The following is a 15,819-nucleotide window of genomic DNA, read 5'->3' as shown; positions in this document are numbered from 1 at the left end:
GGCCTATTCGCATCTGCGGTGGAAGGTGGCCGAGCTACAGCGCAGTTTGTCAGACCATGAGACAACCCGAAAAATGAAAACGTCTGTACTGTTTAGCAAACCATAACATGACCCCTCTCTGGAAAGAGGAGACTCTCACGAACACGATGGTGTTCTCTGTTTTGCTATACGACCCCCACAAACCCCACAGGGCTCGTCTGAAGTCAGTAACGCTGTCTGTAGTGTCCGAACCGTTTGGGCTACACACTAATATGACCCCACTGTGGAAAGGGGAGACTCTGACGAACACGATTATCCATTTTGCTCTACGACCCCCATATGGGACTTGTCTGAAGGTAATCCATACAAATGAATCGAAGCATGGAGGTAGTTTTGTGCCAACAAAAATAAAGGGTTAAATATGTGTCAAATATATTATTATTTCCTGAAGTTTCTTACATCTCCTAGATATAGGACAGATGGTTCAAAAACATATTCCTTATGATTATTTGTTTACATTTATGAATGGGCTATAACTTTGATACCTAAAGGGGCCTTAAAATCCAAAATCCATGCATGGTATGACCATCTTTAAACAATTGATTTATTAAATATAATTATCTTAGATTAAACATTTGACTGTCTTTTTTGTCATTATGAACGTGTTATTCAATGTGTTTCTGTAGGCTATAGTAGTAAAGGCCAAATTAAATATTTTATTAAATCATTTTGATACCTAAAGGGGTCCTCATTCAAAATCTAATATTGATTAAATTGGGATTTTTGACAACAAGTTACCATTTTACATTGAATACATAATATTTGCACTCAAGAAAGAAGACACTCGATTTGAAGTCAAAAACCATTTTTCCAACTGAAACGTTGGATGATTCTGTGTGGGAGGAGATCAAAAATGTGCTAGCATCTGCTTGACGTTCGCCAAGCAGATCTGTCTGGCATTTCAAAAGATGTTCTATGGGAGCGTATCAGTGGTGTTGACATCTTTGCGTCATCAGTGATGATGTTAATCACAGACAGAGAAAGCGAGAGAGACAGACAGACAGACAGGCAGGGTTGTCACATACAGGGAGGACAGAGGACGAGCCTGCTTATAATGCAGTTTGTTCTCAGTTCTTTATCAGTCAATCTCTGTTATCTTGTATTGGACAGGCAGTGGGGGTAAGAGGATCTGATAGACCTGTCTGTTTTCAAACTGATTATCAGACAATCTGTTTCCTGACTAGTTATCAGACTTTTTGACTGATAGCCAATCAACAACACTGAATGTGTTATCGGGAGATGTTGCGTGTACAGCTAATACTGCTGGTGATACATTTTGTTATGTTATTGTCAGGGCATTTGAAATTGTGTTTCACCACTTTTGTGTGCATTATTCTTGCTGACTCCTTACCAGGTCTCCATCACAAAAGAGGTTTCAACTCAAGCGATCTAACTATTTAAATTAAGGTTAAATAATAAATATGATTGACAACGAGGTAACATTTTTCCTTATTTTTCTATTGCTGTGGGTTAGATAGGGTAAAGACAAACAGAAATAGTGGGCTGTTGCCAGAGTAACAGAGAGTGCTCTCGCTGGAAGACAAAAATATCTGATGCCAAATCAGTATGCTGATCACAGCAGCCACACGGTCACCTGATCTGAAAGAAGCTGTGTGATGTTTCTCGTTGAAAATACAGAGGTCTTATTTTTGACCAAATCACCTAATGTGTCATGTTTAACACTGCAAGCTAAAACTGAGGTTGATATATATGACAAGGTACAATAAACCACTCTTTGTCAACTTCTCAGAAGCAACAAAAACATAAAAACTGGTTGTGTATACCCACATAGCCATTTTGTAACAAAGGTAATTGGAAGGCAGTAACAACATACAAAACAAGATCACACTGGATAAATAGGCTTTGCTTTAATCCAGGTTTGCAATTGTCTCACTATCTCATACACCTGGAGACAATGACTTTTAGGAAAACAATTTCCTTGCATATATACACTGAGTGTACAAAACATTAGTGTACCAGTGTAACCAGGTGAATCCAGGTAAAAGATATGATCCCTTATTCATGTCACTTGTTAAATCCTCTTCAATCAGTGTAGATGAAGGGGAGGAGAAAGGTTAAAGAAGGATTTTTAAGCATTGAGACAATTGAGACATGGATTGTGTATGTGTGCCATTCAGAGGGTGAATGGGCAAGACTTACTCTCTTTGAACAGAGTAGTACTGTAGGTGCCAGGCGCACCGGTTTGAGTGTCAAGAACTTCAGCGATGGTGTGTTTTTCACGTTCAACAGTTTCCAGTGTGTATCAAGAATGGTTCACAACCCAAAGGACATCCAGCCAACGTGACATAACTGTGGGAAGCATTGAAGTCAACATGGGCCAGCATCCCAGTGGGGATGTCCTGAGGGCAAAAGGGGGTGCAACTCAATATTAGGAAGGTGCTCCTCATGTTTTGCACTCTCATTGCACATGCCATTCTGAAGACGCTTTTATCCAAAGTCGAAATGTTCACATTAGTGGTCCAAGCTGGTATCGAAACCCACGACCCTGCCTTGTTAACACCATGTTATTCCCAATGGAGCCACACAGGGCCACCTTGGGTTTATGCTTTACAACAGCTTATGATAATGTCTGCATTACATCTGCAACCATGCTTATGGAAGTGTTTGAATGTGCAACTTCAATTTGCTTCTGTACCCATGCTTGGTGGTACCGGTACAGCAGTCAGAGAAAGATTAGCCCTGATGTCCATCGCTAATTATTTAATTAATGCCTGGCTGGCTAGCATGGTTGGAAGCTGGGTATTGATGTCCCTCTAATGTACACTGGTGTGGTGAGGGGGTGCCAGGCTAATGGGATCCTAACATCGGATTTGATAGGAGGGGGAGCTTGAACCTGTGCCAGAGGAAGCGAGCGCTACACAAACAAAAGGGCTAACAAATGACCGGCTCATTAGTGAGGCCCCCAGAGTGGGACACGTGACACACACACACACACACACACACACACACACACACACACACACACACACACACACACACACACACACACACACACACACACACACACACACACACACACACACACACACACACACACACACACACACACACACACACACAGGCTTTGTACACAGGAAAAGTGGAGCACACAGAGGAGCCCCTGGCAAATCACAAGCTCTGTTCAATTGGCTACTTAACACGTCCAGAGTAGACTAGGGAGCTAGCCTAGCACTGTGCTGTGCCTTGGATAATACCACTCTATAGAACATAAGGGACCCTTTGCAAACAACACTTGCAAGCTGGTTCATCTGAACTTAAACAATGCTAACGATGGCGGTTAGACACAAAGTCGAGGCTCAGCTGGAGCATTAGCAATGATTTCTTTGAATCTGGCTGTGAAACCCCTAGCCAGCCCCCAGGTGGTTTACACCATGCCCAATCCCTGTTCACTACCCCAGAACTGACCAGGAGGAGTTGGGACGAGTCGATGAACAATCTTTACCAGCATTTTACCGGCTGATGCCCTCCCATTATCTCAATAATGCATGGAGTTTGTGTGGACTGTCTGTCACTCAGGCCATGCAGTCATTACTGGCAAATAACATGCTGACTACACTGTTGATTTTGTCCATCCACACAAGATACGATCAGGACACGCAGGTTGAAATATCAAAACGACAGTTCGAAACACATGAATCATTCATGGAAATGTTAGTTTGCTGTTGCTCGTTAATTTGTCCTAGGATATAAATATTAGGTTGTTATTTTACCTGAAATGCAAAATATCATTTTCCTTTCAAGGATCTTTGTAGAATTTGGAACCATTTTGAGTCACACAAAATCTTGTGTTACTCTATGTAACCCTCTCACCACAGGCTCAGATAAATCAATACACTAAGTATGGTGAAAAGGACACTCTCTGTATATGTTAAACCTGGTGTGACTTAACTTGCTTTGGAAAAACCAGAGAACCCAGAGTTCTTACCTACAGAATGTTTATATGAATGATACACTTGCATACAATCTGCAATACACGTGACACAATACAATTTTAAGACAGCCTAAACCTGAACCTAAACCCGGGTGCTAAACTACAAATGTTTGTTGGCGCTGTTGGAGTGCCAAAAAAACATTAGGCTAACACACAGTTTCTTAGAAACTCCTTGAAACCAACAGTTCCAAGGCCGTTGCCTATTTGGAATCCAATTAAGAGAAAGTGCCCTGTATGCATCCGAAAACTGTCCCGACATATTTAAAGTAACAGTGCATAATAATTTAACCAACATAGGCCCAAAAGGGCAGGCTGTAGTAAAACATAGAGTTTATGAAATAAAAACAAATCTGATGAAATGTGTACAAAGTATACAAAATATACATCCACATATTATTATTATTTAACCATAGTTCCAAATACGTGTTTTAACAGGGTATTATATCTACTCTGACAATGAATCCACAGATAAATGGGGAAACCTAGTTAGTTTCGAGTAATCTCTACTCCTTCAGTCTTCTTCTGTGGGCTTTATGTGGTGGTTGGCAACCAACTTTAAGGTGCATTACCACCAACAACTGGACTGGAGTGTAGTTCAGCTTTCAATCACACGCATGGGTATATGCTCCTAAAAACCAATGAGGAGAAGGGAGAGGCGGGACTTGCAGTTTGGATGGAGGCTGGAGACCAAGCAAACTTATAACCCCTGGCTTTTCAAGCAAAATTCAAAGACTGGAGGGATGAAACTAGCAAAATAGTAGGTGGAATGTACAGTAACATCCTCTGCCTCCAACGTAAAAAAGCAACAAAGAACCCTCAGAAAAAAAGGTTTTTGAACATGCCCGAACCGAGGCCCATTTAGTGGCAGCAAGCATTGTAGACAAGGCTAAAGAGGACACCTTAACACAGGTTGTAGTTAAAGCTCAAAATAAGAGCACAGACACTACAGCCAGAGTCTTCAGAACAGCTTACAAGGAGGCTCAACGTCACACGCCCACTCACGGGTTTGAGCAAGAACTTGACTGTCAGGAGTTAAATGGACTTGATGGGTAGAATTCTCCATTCCAATGTTGCCTGCTCCAACATACAGCAAAAAATGTAACTATTTGAAAGAATAGTACAGTGCTCTCCCAAAATCAGCCTAATGCTTGATGAGGCCACTAGTTTGAATAAAAAGAGTGCTTTGATTGTATACATCAGACTTGAACAGCCATATATGGATGTACCAGAAAACATTTTTTTTTGTTGATCTTGTGGAACTGGAGGATTTATCTGTTGGGGGAATTGTCCATAATCTGTTATCTGCATTAGATGGTGTAAAGTTCACAGGGCTTTCTCTCCAAAACCCTAATTGGAATCACGTGTGATTGTGCGTCTGTCATGCTGGGACGCACGAGCGGAGTAGCAACAAGGCTCCAGGCCCTCTTCCTTAATATAACTGTTTGGCACTGCTCGGCACACAGTCTTGAGCTCACAGTAGGAGATGTGGTAAAAAAAGATGGGAGCTATTAATCATTTAAAAATAATGATGGACAAGCTATATAAGCTTTATAGAGTATCCAACAAAAATGAAGCTGAGGAAGTGCACAGAAAGTTTAGACATTCAGCTGTGCAAAATCGGCAGGATGTTGGACACTAGATGGGTGGCATCCAGTTTTAGAACTGTAGAGTCTGTGTGGAAAAATTACCCGGCTCTTCACAAGCATTTCATCACAGCAGCTGAGGAAGCCTCCCGCGACGGTGTATCCCGTCAGAGGTATAGTGGGCTTGTCATGCGCATATCCTCGCATAAGGTTTGTTAACAATCTAGGCCTTATGTGTGATGCACTTCGAGAACTATCTGAACTGTCACTCGAGCTCCAAAATAGAGACTGCACACAGGACAGTCACCAGGGAAGCGAGGGTGTTCAGTGCAATTTTTATTTGTTTTACTAGGCAAGTCAGTTAAGAACAAATTCTTATTTTCAATGACGGCCTAGGAACAGTGGGTTAACTGCCTGTTCAGGGGCAGAACGACAGATGTTGTACTTTGTCAGCTCAGGGATTTTAACTTGCAACCTTTCGGTTACTAGGCTACCCTGCCGCCCCAATTGCAGAGCAGTAACTCAGCCAGAGAGGGATTCAGGAGAACTCTTTGCAAGGAGTCTGAATGGTGGAAGCCCCAGTGACAGTCCTTAATCAGAGTGAGTTTTTCAAGAGTTTGGCGAGGAACATGGAGGCTGGCTGCTGACGGGCTGGTCCTGGGGCTGGCTGAGGGTCAATCTCATCCTCTTCTTCCAACTCACTGTCAGACTCCGAGTTGACAGAGACATGATCCTCATATTCTGAAAATCAGCTTCTCTCTCTGTAAAAAGTATTTCTAAGGCCCACTGTGCAGAGATTATTTTTGCCATACTGATTGATTGTAATAAGGAGCCACACATGCAAAGCTATTTATTTGTTGTGTCCCTCCCCCAATTTGCACCTGGCTGGGTGTGGGAAAATAATGATTTAAAAAATAATAACGTATCGAAATAATCGAATGTACTGTAACATTGTGCAGGTTGGCGCAAGACATTGTGTAGTTTCACACACTACAAAGGGTAAAGAGTGCGATAAAAGCAGGAGACACGCAGACAGGCAGGGAGACAGACAGGTCATTGGTGCTATGTTGAAACAGCAGGACCAGGGAGGAGGATGACAGAGTGAAGGCACACAGCAAACATTTTTTGTTACATTTTTTCACCTACACACACACTTTTCCACACTTTTATTACCCTTGGGTCCAGTGGACCCGGACACCACAAACTGCATGTAATATAAATGTGTAGGAGGGTGCACAGTGTGCAATCAATGAAAATGTGTTCTTTTACATGTTCTTCACAGAAAATGAGCCCATGTGTGCAACTTCGGTTTGTGCCTCTACTCTACTGCTCTATGCCACTATGGAAATGTGATTATATGAATGCAATGCTTTATTATAAAGGAGTTTGTAAAATCTTCACTCATTCCAGTAACTCAGAACTCCCCAGGTCACCCCCTCTCATGCTCACTGTTTGTTCCGACACCTCCCAATTGACAAATTAAGCACTGGGTACCAGTTATCTCGATTTGAACTCAGAGTTGACCAAAGTTACCTTGGTAACTTCTCAAACCTGATTCGTAGTATACGGCTCTGGACATGTAGTCTGTTGATGATTGGTTCAGGGCCAACATCAGATTGGCATGACATCTTTAGGAGGAAGAAATCAGAGTGGACCCAATTATAGTTGGCATAAGGGCACTTTCACTGTGTGAATGTACACACACAAAACACACACATTTTAAATACTTAAATCCACCAATAAAAATAACATTAAAAAGGGATTCAAACATTTCAAAGGTCCCTGTATGCATGGACACTCAAGGATACAGAAAACGCATCCTTCTCCAAACAGCTAGGCTGCCAACGACAGCTGAAACAGAGCAGTACCTAGCCAACTGCTTTGCCCTAGTCTTTCTCAGGCCCGCAATCTGGAGAGACCACACACTGCAAGCCTGCGTACGTGGCCGAGACTGCCAAATATCAGCGCCATCAGCTTGCACCTACACGCGAGGCTGTCCAAGCGTGCCACAAGGGGCTTGTATTTTTAAAAAACTTGTCTGCAAAGGCCTGCTCCACGTAGCCGTCAAATGAGCAGCCCACTTCCACAATGAGCACCTACCACTGGCCTCCCCCCACAACGTTTGTCACACAGGAAAACACATAATCAACATCAAACCAGCTTCATCTTACACAATAATGTTTATGGATGTGTGCTGTTGGTGAGACTGCCTGTCTCACCTTACTGACTATCAGGTCATTAAGGCAGTCGTGTCAAGCAATTAACAAATCATTGTATGAACAGCAACCATTCACAACATCGGCTCCATTACATTTGACTCATGTAGAAAACAAAATGGATCATGGTTTGCAATGTACCAGAGTGCAAGGTGTTATGTTGTTGGTAGAACTTTCAGCCTCTCAAAAATGTTTTCTTGCCTAAGATCATTATTTGGATACGGTATATTGATGATATGTTTGTTCTATGGAGGGGTGATGCAAAACAGCTCAAGGCGTTCCATGCTTTTCTTAACTCCTGTTCTGAGCATCTGAGATTTACTATGTAATCTGATACACGTCAAATCAGTTTTCTTGATCTTCTGATCTTGTGTGAAGATAATGTTCTATACACTGATCTTTACAGGAAACCGACTGATCGTAACAGTTTGTTGAGGGTTGATAGTTGTCAACCACTTCCCTTGAAAAATAGTTTGCCCTACAGCCAATTCTGACTAATCAAAATCATTTGTAAAAAACAATTAGATTTCGACAGAAATATGGCTAAGACGCAAAGAAAATTCAAGGAGAGGGGGTACAAAAATAGTCAGATTAATACTGCCATTGAGAAAATTCTAAACAAAACGAGAAATGACCTTTTTCGAGGTCACTCTCACAAAAATAAGCACTCTTGCGTTCAAACTACCCGCTATTCAAAGTGCTCTGAACAAATTAAGAAAATTGTTCACAAACATTGGCACATTCTAAGATCCGATGATAGTATCGGTAATATGTTTTCGGACCTTCCCTTGGCCGTATTCTCGCGGGGCAGAAACCTCAGAGATCAATTGGTAAACTCTGATTTACCACCCAAGATATCCCTGCACAACGTCTATTCGTGCCCCTACTGGATGGAAACTACAAGTGTAACGGCTGTGCTCAATGCAATGGCACTTATATATGTAGATCCTTCAAACACCCACAAACAGGGAAACAGATCCAAATCAAAGGTGTTATTACGTGTTCCACTAAGGCAGTTATTTATCTTATAACTTGTCCTTGTGGTAAAAATGATGTGGGTAAAACAAAGCACGAATGAATAGTACGTATCTCGGAGCATCGTAGCACCATTAGGGGCAAAAACTCGACTTACCCAGTTGCGGCCCTCTTGTTAAAACGAGAGGCTGCCTGGATCTTTAATTTAAAGACCCTTGCTCCCTTCGGTCTCAACGTAGACTTTGATCTGAAGCCATTCTTGTGATTTTTGATATTGTAAATGTTTGTAGGCCTATGTATCCAAATTGTATCTATGACCGTACGCTATCCATTTATGTTTTTTGTATGCTATTTTAATATATGAGAATTAACCAGTGATATCAGGCCACACCTGACCATGATTACAGACACCTGTGTGTCTCTTTTGACATTATGTAAATGAGTCATCTCGCAGTGTTTGTCATTATACCCTGATGAAGACAGATTGTCTGTCGAAACGTTGGACATAAATACTTTTGCATCTGAGCTCCTAGAGTGTGCGGCTCTCCTTTATCTTTTAAGTGTTCTACTCCGCTAGCCAGCACCTCGCCTAAATAGGTGTGAGTTTCTTTCGCCTCTAGAAATTTCAGCCTCGCCTTAACAGTAAAGGTGAGTATGTCCTTGCCAATGGCAGCATTCTGGAACATGGAATGGGAGAGTGGTCATCACAGTCCAGAGCAGCGAATTTCCCCTGAAGCCTCAGGCCAGTCCAGTGCTGCAGTAGCTGCATCTGTCTGATATCGAGGAGTGTTGTCCTGGATGTAGGACGAGATGTTCCATCATGGGTGACAGAAGCCTCCACAACAACACAGGGGGTCTGCCACAATTGCATCAGAGGCAGTCACTGGCTCAGTTTGTGTTAATCTGAGCTGCATTCCAGTCTTCTTGCACAGGTTGTTGAGATCCGGCCAGTCTGACCAGACTCCAAAGCCCACAGCACGAGTGTCCTGTTTTCCATTGGCCCTCCTCCTGAAGCCCAGGAAGTTGTCCTCAGTGGCCTTCTCCCTCCTTAATATTTCAGGAGGGGAGCACCGAAGGGTCTCCCGTCCCGATGTTTTGCATAAAAGATGCCGTTCAGAATAACCGCCAATCTATTCAATTTCCCTGGATCCCCAGAGGAGATCAAGTTTGTTTTCTCTTGGAGCAGTTTAGTGTTCAGGTTTTTTTGAAGGCTCTTTCTTGAGTCTGGAATTGTCTCCATTCATGTTGCGACAGCTGATATTCATACTCTGAGAAATCTGGCCTGCTATCTCCACCCGCCAGGTGAAATGGGGACGAGAATGAATATTCCATTGCTGCTGGTAGACTTTGCCAGTGAATAGGGCTTGTTTGAATGCCGATTTTAGCTTTGCGACAAGCCACATCTGTACCGAAAGTGTCCAAAACATCATCGTACCTTTACTGCATTAACGGTGGCAGTTACAATGGGTGTTGTATTGGTAAATAACCATGTTTTGGCACTGAGCTGGGAAAGGAAAACCTAGTCAGTTGCACAACAGAATGCATTCAACCGAAATGTGTCTTCTGCATTCATCCCAACCATCTCTTCCATTCCAGCCATTACAATGAGCCTGTCCTCCTATAGCTCCTCCCACCAGCCTCCACTGATATCTAAGCATACCTCTTGAGCTGTCTGTATCCTCTTGACTGGTGGTTCTAAATATGCTTCTCTGCATCTCTGCTAAAATCTGGGTAAACGATTGAAAGGAATGTAAGTCTTATTCAGTACATTTAGTAATTGCTTGCTTTTCTAAAGTCGAGCAACCTTGCCAGCAGGCGTGCCGGCTAAGACGAGCTACTCCAACTTGATTGATGTGTGTAGTATTACAGAGAAACAACAAAACATGTTTGTTTAATTCCTCAAGAAGGAATCAAAAGACTACATAGCTTGATTAAATTAATTTACAAAAATCCCTCCTGTGTGTCCTGCCCATTCCCAGCAGCTAAAATGAAATGAAACGCTGTGTGTGTCACTCAACACGCCCTCTACTCAATGTCTAGCATCTTGCCTAGCATATCTTTGCTCCATGTAGGAACCACTTACTAGAGAAAATATGAGGACTCTTTGCCTGGTCCGGTCAGTCTGCCCCCTAAACAGTGGCAATAGGGAGAGAAGTGTAAGGAACTGGTATAGATCTGGTACAGATAATTATGAATTCAGTTTAGTAATTAGTTAAGACTTAAGTTAGTAATTCATTTAACACACTCACACACATGCCTGTGTGCTGACAGGCTCTTTCATCATAGTCTGTTTTGATTGAGCTCTGTCACTCTTTAATGAACAGGTTTTGTATCAGGAAAGATCCCGGAAGCTATTCATACCTATATCCAAGAATGCCTGAGTGAAAAGATTGTGATCCACTGCAATAACAATATAACTTTTTAATGACAAACAAACCATTGTTTGGCAATGAAAATTCCCAGCTAAATTGGAAGGGGTCTCTATGGATGTAAAAATAACTCTACCCCCATATTTACACAGGCAATCAGTAGACATATTTTGTCTGACCCAAGAGTCTAAGAGCATCTGATTATACAGCATACACTTGAAAACTAACTTCAGAGCATCTATTTGATGTGGAAGAAGGTGAGGACCAAGGTGCAGCGTGGTACGTGTTCATATATTTTTATTAATGGAACTGAACACTGATTAACAAAACAAAGAGAACAACCAAAACAGTTCTGTCTGGTGCAGACACAAAAACAGAAAGCAACTACCCACAAAACCCATGTGGGCAAGAGCTACCTAAGTATGGTTCTCAATCAGAGACAACGATAGACAGCTGTCACTGATTGAGAACAATACACGGCCAAAAACAAAGAAATACAAAAACATAGAAAAAGGAACATAGAATGCCCACCCTAGTCACACCCTGGCCTAACCAAAATGTGTGGACTCCGGACGCAAAACCTGCCTCTAAAGGGAAGGGTCCGGGTGGGCCTTCTTTACGGCGGAGGCTCTGGTACCGATTGCCGAACGGTAGCAGGGAGAACAGCCTATGGCTAGGGTGGCTGATGTCTTTGGCAATTTTTCAGCCCTTCCTCTGACACCGCCAGGAATGTGTTGGACCATCCGCACCACCCTCTGTAGCGTTTTGAGGTTGAGGGCGGTGCAGTTGCTGTCACGTATGCTCTCTCTCCGGCGCTCCAGGTCGCCATGCTCCCACACCTCAGACAGATCGACAGGTTCCCGCACCTTAGGTGACCGGTCTACTCCTGATCTCCGGGATCGTCATCTTGGTCTGCGTCCTGCAGCTGGAGCCGCGCGTCAGGGAGGGGGTACTGTCACGTGTGCTCCCTCTCCGGCCTCTAGATCACCAGGCTGCTCGTTAGGGTGCAGATCTGTCACCATCGTTACGTGCATCAGCGCATAATGACGCTCCCCTGTCATCCATCACCTCCTTGATTACCTGCCCTATATATGCCACTCCCTTTGGTTTATTTCCCAGTCGTCAGTGTTTCCGTTTCATTTTCCTGTCTGTGAGTTGTTCGTGTTTCTTGTTGTGTTCAATTTCTTTTATTTATTAAATTATTCACTCCCTGAACTTGCTTCCCGACTCCCAGCGCACATGTTACAGTTGCCATACCAAGCAGTAATGCAGCCAGTCAAGGTGCTCTCATTGGTGCAGCTGTAGAACCTTTTTAAGATCTGAGGGCAATGCCAAATATTTTCAGCCTCTTGAGGGGGAAGAGCCGCTGTCATGCCATTTTCATGACTCTGTATGTATGTGTGGACCATGTCCTTAGGGATGTGGACACCAAGGAACTTGAAGCTCTCGACCCACTCCACCACAGCCCCGTTGATGTAGATGGGGCATACTCGCCTGCCTGTTTCTTGTAGTCCACAATCAGCTCCTTGGTCTAAATGACATTGAGGGAGAAGCTGCTGTCCTGGCACCACACTGCCAGGTCTCTGACCTCCTCCCTGTAGACTGTCTCATCATAGTCGGTGATCAGGGGTCCCTGGGTTGAGGATGCTCTGATGAGGACATAACTGCTGAAACGTGCTAGCCTGCCCGGTCACAAATAAATGTTCTTGAATTTTGGATTTCATTTGAACCCTGTGTTGAGGGTCAGCGTGGCAGTGTTGTTGCCTACCCTCAGCAACTGGGGACGGCTTATCAGGAAGTTCAGGATCCTGTCGCAGAGGAAGTTGTTCAGTCCCAGGTTCCTGAGCTTGGTGTTGAGTTTGGAGGGTACTATGGTGTTGAATGCTGAGCTGTAGTCAATCAACAGCATTCTCTCATAGGTATTGTTCTTGACCAGGTGGTAGAGAGCCGTGGGAAGTTCAATTAAGATTGTGTTATCTGTGGATCTGCGAATTGGAGTGGGTCCAGGGTGTCTGGGATGATGGTGTTGATATGTGATATGACCAGCCTTTCAAAGCACTATGGGACAATAATAATTTCGGCAGGTTACCTTGGAGTTCTTGGGAACAGGGACAATTTGGTGGTCAGCTTGAAACAGGTTGGGATTACAGACTTGGACTATGAGAGTGACATTAAGTGACACCGAAGAGACCCGAACATGTTTCCACTACCTTCAGAGCAGAAAACAGTATATACTGTTCTACCCGCCCAGTCACAGTCCAGTACCTTAATGTTGTCCACTAAAAGCCTGTCTTTAGCAGCAGAAAACATACACATTAGGCAAAAAGTACCATTCCAACTACAAGGACTGTTTTTGATGTCAACAAAGTCCAGATACTCACTGACTGGAAGGCGGTAGATAGAGGAAAGCTTTTAGGTGTATATTTGAGGTAAAAACTACCGCTGTAAACATGACGGCTCTTTGAAGTGCTTGTTGATATTCCTCTGGCCAACTTTTAACAGAGCCATGTTCCACAACAACATTTCTGGCCCAGAAATGTCAACCTGACAAAATGAGACAGGGGGCTTGTGAAAATGTTTACGGTTGATCGTTCAAGAATCTTGCACAACACTCAAAAGATTTAAATGAAACAGCAAATTAGCATACTGAGTGTTCAAAACAGAGCCTTAAGCCAAAATCCCACAGATAATACAACTAAAGTGGATTTAAAATTCTATAATTCAACAAACAGCACAAACCTAAACCATTACAAGCATCACTGCTAAATTCGACATCAACTTTTTTTTGAGAGAGAAAAAAGTACAAAATATAAATAAATCGTAAAAAATGTGGCTTCAAGCACTGCCACAACAACCATTCAGATAACACATTCCCAACAATAATGACCTGTCTGTTCATAACTGACTGTATCAAGATTAGACTTTCTGTCCTCAAATGTATCATATCGTAATACCTCTGGACAGCATTACAACATGTGACGCGCTCTAATTTGCTTCAGGATCGACACATCTGTTCCTATCTACTGTACTGTACTGTACGCTTTCATGACAACATACAAATGCTCTAAAAATGTTTTTGGAACACTATTTCAACAAGAAATAGTGACTGCACAAGATTGTTGTTCTATTAAAGAAACTTTAATAGAACACTATTTCTACATACAGGACGACACAAGACAATTAAGCAATAAGGCACGAGGGGTGTGGTATATGGCCAATATACCACAAACCCCCGAGGTGCCTTATTGCTATTATATACTGGTTACCAATGTAATTGAGCAGTAAAAATAAATGTCATACCCGTGGTATATGGTCTGAAATACCGAGGCTGTCAGCCAATCAGACAGCATTCAGGGCTCGAACCACCCAGTTTATAATTAGCGATTAACCACACTTGCTGTGTGAGATAAAATTAACGGTAGGTAATCCAAACCACTCTCCCAGAACATGAATGGGAAACTGTTGGCTATTGGCTACATTATAGTTTGTTAACCGTTACCTCCATGTGTCCCTGCTGCTCCGGGCTCCGGTGTGATACATATCCAAAGTGGCAACCGATCACCGGCACTGGGCCGGGACGAGAACTCCATCCTTCTTCTTTTTCTTCCTCTCTCTGTCCCTCTCTCCTCTACTCTCTCCCTCCTGCGGATGTTGTTTGCTCAGCTGTTCCCCTCTCTGACCGCATTTATCCCGGGCGAGTTGTGCAGCTTAACACTGTTAATCTGTGTGTGTGTGTCTGTGTGTGTGCATCCTCAGCATCCTCTACTCTGAATGGCCCCCCACTATGCTTCTGTTCCTTTACCAGAAACACTCTGATCGGAGCAGCACACTCACACGCACACATGCACACTCACACACACGCACACACACACACACACACGCCACACACACACCTACACACACACACACACACACACACACACTATGAGATTAGAGTCAGGAAGGTCGAAGACACGGTGAGTGTCAGTAACCCTGATTGAAGGGTCATATAACTCTTATGTAGGTGTCATAACAGCCTAATGAACACTCATGGGAACAATGTAAAACTGTGAGTAGACATACTGCATAACGTCACCAGAGAGCAACCAGCAGGGCTCCAATAATAAACCAGTAACTGAAGGCGGGGGATCATTTGGGGATGGGGGAAGTTAGGGAAGCATCAGGAGGGGGAGGAGGGACCCTCACCTCCATTTTCCATTGGGCTGGCAGCTGGTTTATTGTGGTGGTAGTCCCAGGGGAGTGAGGGAGTGGGGAGGAAACCTCCCTCTAGTCCCATCCATCAGGTCAAACAGGGGTCACTCAGGGCCAAGGTCTCTAATGCAGATAACTCACTAGGCCTAGCTACAAAATGGATTTGTGACCTGCTGGGTATCACATGGACATCCACAGACAATTTATCTACCTATCAATATGTGAACAGAGCAAATGAAGCACAGGCAAACAGTGAAAGTCCAAATCAAATTATCCCACCGGAGCACTCCCACCAGCTACCAGCCCCGGAGCCAATCCCCAAGGCAGGGTCAATGAGCTCCAGGTCCAGCACTACCATCCCCTAGACACCCAACAAAGTGAAACAAATTACTCATCTCACCCCCTTTAAAGAAAACACTTTGAAGGCACTACTAACATTTATACCACGGAGGGAAGAAAATGGACGGCAGGTATCTTTGAGCCTAAGTGTTAGG

The 15,819-nt window shown here is 43.4% G+C and overlaps 1 protein-coding gene across 4 annotated transcripts in view; it reads right to left on the bottom strand.

Annotated features, from left to right (window-relative positions):
• Positions 1-15,819, bottom strand: part of LOC118361099 (kazrin-A-like) — a 222,801-nt gene that overhangs the window by 153,542 nt on the left and 53,440 nt on the right. The window contains exon 1 of one of the 4 annotated variants that reach the window (XM_052482880.1): positions 14,634-14,657. The exons of the other annotated variants lie outside the window; for them this stretch is intronic. The gene's annotated coding sequence lies outside the window, so the exon portion shown is untranslated. Of the gene's footprint in view, positions 1-14,633; positions 14,658-15,819 lie in introns of those variants that run through there. 4 annotated transcript variants of the gene reach the window in all.

Source organism: Oncorhynchus keta, chromosome 28, assembly GCF_023373465.1.
Source record: "Oncorhynchus keta strain PuntledgeMale-10-30-2019 chromosome 28, Oket_V2, whole genome shotgun sequence".
In the NCBI taxonomy this organism is placed as follows: domain Eukaryota; kingdom Metazoa; phylum Chordata; class Actinopteri; order Salmoniformes; family Salmonidae; genus Oncorhynchus; species Oncorhynchus keta.
Note: the sequence above shows the minus strand (reverse complement) of the source record. Positions and strands in the feature narration are given on the sequence as shown.